Below are 6,919 nucleotides of genomic sequence, written 5' to 3'. Positions count from 1 at the left end.
TAACATGAATACTTAATGGCTGTAAATGACTTAAATTATGTGTCAACAAGTCTTGCATTTGTATAAAGGCACGGCGCTGCTCCTTGAGTTCTGTTTTAATACTAAAATCTATTATCACCGGAATTTCTGACTTCATAGCTTGAATTCCTTTCCACCATTTTATTTGCTTATCCCTTTGAACCCAGGTGAATGCAAATAGTAGTTGAGTTTTTTCTTTGACATTTAACTCCCATGATTTTCCATTTTTTGAATAAAGCTTTTTCCGTGCAAGTATCTCCCTATTACAAAGGTATTTTAAGTATCTTTGTCTAGCAGCAAATCCTTCGCATTGGGTGAGTAAAATTTTCCAATCAATAGGTCTGATTACATCTGGAACCTAAAACAATAAAGATGAGATTTATAACAAATATACTGTGAAATCATAAACATTTGTAAGGAGAAATATTTTTAATGGATTTTGATAATGATTTACTAAATCAAAACAAGAGCTGCCGGAGAACAGGAATGCTCAACTATTCAACAGCCTTGTCCATTGAATAAATGTTAAGTTGAAAAAGGGGCATAATTCAATAAAAAAGCAAAACAGTTATGAAACCTGTAAGTCATTTCTTCACGTTTGGTTATGTTTTTGTATACATGTAAGCTTGTATCTCAGTAACCTATGGTGGGAATGGATTGAAACTTCACACACATATTCATTTATTTATTTATTTGGGTTTTACGGCGCACCAACACACCATATAACCTATACTGTGTTGGTGCGCCGTAAAACCCAAATAAATAAATAAATAAATGAATAAGTGTGTGAAGTTTCAATCCATTCCCACCATAGGTTACTGAGATACAAGCTTACATGTATACAAAAACATAACCAAACATGACACCAATGCAGATGCTTGAGTGAGTTCAATAGCTCTAGCTGTTCTTTGAATACTCAAGCTAATGAAATGAACATATGAAGTTCCTACACCATCATCCAGAAATTTATGTCCACACCAAATAGCCACTCTGGCTCAAACTAGAGTTGTCACAGGAGTGACGAATTATACCCCTATAATATGGCCTTGTCACAGAACTAAACCAATGTAAAAGCCAAACTTGTTTGACCTTTGACCTACTGACCTAAAAATCAATAGAGGTCATCTGCTAGTCATGATCAACCTCCCTATGAAGTTTCATGATCCCTGGCCCAAGCGTTTTCAAGTTATTGTCCGTAAAAGGTTTAAATGACCTTTGACCTTTGGAACTCAAAATCATTAAGGGTCATCTGCTTGACATGACCGACCTCCCGATTAAGTTTCCTGATCCTAGTCCCAAACGTTCTGAAGTTATTGTCCGAAAACTGTTTAAATGTTCCGAGTCACTGTGACCTTGACCTTCGACCTACAGACCTCAAAGTTGAACTTACCCTGCATTTCATGATGTTACACCTGTGTACCAAAATTTATGATCCTAGGCCCAAGTGTTCTCAAGTTATCATCTGGAAACTGTTTAACTGTTCAGGGTCACTGTGACCTTGAACTTTCACCTACTGACCCCAAATTCGAACTTGACCTGTATTTTCTGATGTTACACCTGTGTACCAAAAATTATTTAAATTGGTCAAGCCTTTCATGAGTTATCATCCGAAAACCATGAAAACCAACGGACCGACCAACCATCCGCCAAGCTCACTCCTATATACCCCCCAAACTTCGTTTTGTGGGGGTATAATTATGACAATGTTACCCATACAGATATTGAGCTATCATTTATATCACCATTAGAAGCTTTGTTTGAAAAGGTAACAGTAGTGAGAAGAAACACTCACTGTCTCCTGTTTAATTCTTCTTATTGCACCTTTTATTCACAACAATCATGGAAATTACTTTATTATTAGAGATGGTCACACAATGAAAACTACGAAAATATTTTGAAATACGGCCAGTGTCCTCCTACAAGATTTTTAGTTACCACTAAATCAATACAGGCAGGTAATTCTTTAGTGAGTGGGTGGAAAAGGGAATGATGATTCAGGATTCTATGGGACAATAGCAGAGGGTCACCCTAGGAACTTTGCTGATAAATAATTTTCAAACTGAGCAAGCAGTTTCAGAGTCTGATCAAGACTTGCACTGTTTGCCATTCTGTCAGTACCTTTTTGGCAAGCACCCCTTTTAACATTTATTTAAATGGTACTGTCCAAATTGATTACCGGACCAGTCCATTTTAGAAATTTAGCAGGATAAGGGTTAATGAAAACCCTACAACTAAGCATGTCCATATAAGTTATGCAAGTTCTGGATTGCTAAACAAACTTGGAGAGACCAATATATAGTGACACCTAATTAAAGTACATAGAGGTTACATGATTTAGGAATACATACATATTGCTTATCAAGTTTCATCATTTCAAGTGTCACTTCAAGTTCCCTCTTCTTCTGCAGACCTTCCTCATCAAGGTTTGATATATAATCTTCCAACTCTTTCTGCCACATCTGTTTCTTGAGTCTATATTTTACTGGGGCATCTGCACATTCATTTGCACTTGCGCTGCTGTCATCCGAGAAACCGCATAAAGTCCTGCATAAAACTGAAATTGATGATTGAAACAAGATGCATGTCATTAATCTAAAACGTGATTTAGCATAGTGTATAACTTGAACATCATTGCATGGAAGACCCGCTGGATCAAAACAATTTTCAGATTAAATGTAGTCTAATAGTAATAGCTTATTGCATTTGAAAACATTCATAAACAAGGCTATCTGAGGAACCAATGGATGCTAAGAATTGTGAGGCAAAACTACCTTCAACTGGAAAGCTGATGCCAATATAGCAACAATGTTGAGCCCTTTATATGATGACACACTGCCTCAATCACTAAAAATTTTCAGCCAGTTAACTGGCAAATCAATGTTACAGTATTCGCAAGATCTTACATGACTTTTGACCCTTTGTGTGACCTTCTCACTACTAACTAAGTTATTGATCATCTAGATGTGTTTCAATAGGACACTGGTAGCCTGACTTCCTGTCTCTCTATATGACCATAATTTTATTTTTATCATATGTTACATGTTGATACTGCAAAACTTAGAAGTTTTTATATTACTTTATGTTGGAGGTGCAAGTCATCATTTGGGCTCGGGGTATGGGTACTACAAAACAGGAAAAGACAAACACAAATGGATCTGGAACTAGAATGTGTCTGTAGGACACAGGGTGTGCCCCCCACTGGTACATTTGCCACAAATAAGGGGAAATTATTCAAGTGTTTGCAGTCTTAATGGAGTATAGCCTCAAGAAACATTTTATGAAAAGGATTCATTATTCTAGGCCATATACTTTTTCAGCTATGAGCATCACAAACAAAAAATCCACTATTTTGGCTATTTCAAGGGCCATAACTCTGTAATAAGCGCTAAGATTCTCAAGAAGAATGCCAAGTGTGCAAGGTCACATCATGATAAAGACTCAAACAAGGTTACATCAAATACTTTTTGAGCTAGGCACATAATTAGGTGAAAATGTGCATTTTTTACTATTTCAGGTGCCATAACTTTAAAGTGGAGCCAGCCAAAAAATAAGAAGTGTGCAAGTTTATATCATGATAAAGACTCATGCAAGTTTTCATCCATTTATTTCATATACTTTTTGAGCTAGGTGCGTCACAAGGTGAAAATGTGCATTTTTGACTATTTCAGGGGCCATTACTCTGAAAATAGGGGACGGAGGCAGACAAAAAATAGGAGGTGCGCAAGTTCATATCATGATAAAGACTCATGCAAGGTTTAATCAATTTATATGTAATACTTTTTGAGTTAGGCGCGTCACAAAGTGAAAATGTGCATTTTTGACTATTTCAGGGGCCATAACTCTGGAAATATGGAGCGGACCCAGATGAAAAATAGGAGGTGCGCAAGTTCATATCATGATTAAGACTCATGCAAGGTTTCATGAATCTATATCAAATATTTTTTGAGCTACGCATGTCACAAGGTGAAAATGTGCATTTTTGACTATTTCAGGGGCCATAACTCTGGAAATAGGGTCTAAGCCAGATGAAAAACAGGAGATGCGCAAGTTCACATCATGATAAAGACTCATGTAAGGTTTCATCAATTTATATCAAATACTTTTTGAGCTAGGCGCGTCACAAACTTCGGACGGATGCGACAAGACCAAATCTATATGCTCCCACCACTCATGTGTGTGTGTGGGGGGGTGGGGGGGACACAAAAATTATTAGAACGATCTTTTACAGCACTATGTGACAGAGGGGTTCAATCCCAAATACACCTGAGATGCACAACTTTCATGAGTCCAGGTTCAAAACCTTTTGAGATATGAAACAAAAACTATAACCCTTGTCTGGCTGAGTGATAAAAAGAAACACACACACAGAACACCAGGTGCACAACGACAATTCTCTGTTATTTCATAATTATAGGTGGAATACTATCTGAGATAAGTGTAACACAAACTTTAAAGCTATTTCATGTGTATTTTTGCTTAAGTGAATTGCCTCTAACTGAATTCCATATTAACCATAGGTGCACAACCTTTTTGTTTTCTAGTCACTTTTTTTTGGCTCTATATAAGTCAAATATTATGAGACAACTGTTCCACAAACTGTAATGTCATTTATGCATATTTTTGACAAAGAGTCATGATTCCTGAATTAGCTGGACACTGCAAAGCTAGTCCATACCATTCCTTAGGAATTAAAGGATCTCCGTGCCCAGGTGGTTAAAGTTGCTGCATTTGAATCACTATCCTCTTGCGTCTTTGAGTTCAAGCCCTTCTCAGATTGTCACATGATGACAGCTTGCAGTGGAAGGTTAGTGTTCGTAAAACCATAAGCTGTTAATAAATTTTTATTAACTCTTTAATAAAATGAATTTTAACTTTACCTATAGCTTTATACTGTTGAGTAAATCGAGGACAGATGTGCCGCAGCTGTTCCAGAAACATATTTCATGTTTTGTTATCTGAAAAAGTCAAACACTGATTCTAACTTGGTCATAATTATACTATTGTTTTTCAGTTTCCTTATGTGTCTTATTCAAAACAAGAGAATGATGTCTACTGTGAAATCATTAATATTCGTGGGGGACTAATTTTTGTGGATTTCGTGATTTCGTGAGTTAATCCACGAAATTTAATCCCAACGAACAAGTAAAATTCCGATTCATTTTATGTTCAAAAGTTGATATCCTCGAATTCATATCCCCACGAAATTGCCGTTTTGACCAAAACCACGAAATTTCATGCCCACGAAATTAAATGATTTTACAGTATTATGATGAATTTATCAACATGTTAATTAAATGATTGGAAGACCTTCAACTTGATACTACCTTACATATACAAAAGCTTTACCAAAATTTGTTAAGCTTAAAAATAGGCATACTTTCATAAACTGCAAGTCAGAGATATTGAACCTGGCTCAGAATGGTCATTTCAAAGACACATGAAGGGTCTGAAAGTATTCAGTACATTAGTTTGTCACAATGTGTGAAACCTGCTTACATACAAAATGCTCAGTGGGCATCATTTTGTTGAAATGTAAGCCAGAGTTCTTCATCTTGCCAAATGGTATCCAAATATGAGATTGAAACTATTTGACCCAATACTTCCAGAGAAATGTGTGTTAATGAAGAACTTAAAGTTGAACATTTGATATTTTTATTAACAAGGATCATGATGGCCCTATATCGCTCACCTCAGTTTAGTTGCTACTAAATTATAGGGAAAAGACCACAGACCTTGGCAGCTGTTTTTTGATGTATTGGAAAAAAATTGATTACTCTTGGTAGAGGGTCACACAAGGACCATTTGTGTGAAGTTAATTCAAAATCAGGCCAGCAGTTTCATACAAGAAGATTTTTAAAGTTTCCATTATATACATAATAGGGAAAAGTGACCACGTCCCCTGGTGCCATGTTTTCTGATGAATCAAAATTATTTAAACATTCTTTGTAGAGGGTCACACAAGTACTATTTGTGTGAAATTATTTTAAAATCGGGCTAGGAGTTTCATACAAGAAGATAAAGTTTCCAATATATACATACTGGGAAAAGTGACCTCTGACCTTGGCGGCAATGTTCTTTGATGAATCGGAAAAAATTAAACAACCCTGGTAGAGGTTCACACAAAGACCATTTGTGTGAAATTATATAACAAGAGGCCCATTAGTTGCTCACCTGAGGCAGACCATGACCTTAACCTAATCAGATCTTGCTTCTGAAAAAGTTTAAACAGCATTCATGAAGCAGTTCATGAAAGGTTATTAACTGGTTGATGACTGATTTTGAAGACACTTGATTGATTGTTTTGATGGTAAAAAAAAAAATTAAAAAATTAACAAATGAATAAAATTAGAAAAAAAAAATTTTTCCTATGTAAGTCTACATAAAACCAGTGAGCTCCCTAAAAGGGGCCAACTTCTGCCAAAGGCCCCCATTTGAACAAATTTGGGAGAGGACCATATAATTATGCTACAGGCAAAGTTTAATGCAGATCCATCAAGCGGTTCAGGAAAAGAAGACTTTTAAAGGTAATTCTATTTTTAGCTCTAGCAGCCCCTAAAAGGGGTCAAGTGCCCCCATTGAACATACTTGGGAGGGGGCCATATAATGATTCTACACACAAAGTTTGATGAAGATCCATCAAGCAGTTCATGAGAAGAAGACTTTTAAAGGTATTTCTAGTTTTAGCTCTAGCGGCCTCTAAAAGGGGCCAAGGCCCAAGTGCCCCCATTTGAACAAACTTAAGAAAAGACCATATAATGATGCTTCAGACCAATTTTGATGAAGATCCATAAAGCAGTTCATGATAAGAAGTCATTTAAAGGTTTTTTCTATTTTCAGCTTTAGCGGCCCCTATATAAAGGGCCAAGTGCCCCCATTTGAACAAACTTGATAGAGGACCTTG

The sequence above is a fragment of the Mercenaria mercenaria genome, chromosome 13 (assembly GCF_021730395.1).
Source record: "Mercenaria mercenaria strain notata chromosome 13, MADL_Memer_1, whole genome shotgun sequence".
NCBI classification, from domain to species: Eukaryota; Metazoa; Mollusca; class Bivalvia; order Venerida; family Veneridae; genus Mercenaria; species Mercenaria mercenaria.
This window is presented reverse-complemented; position numbering follows the sequence as displayed.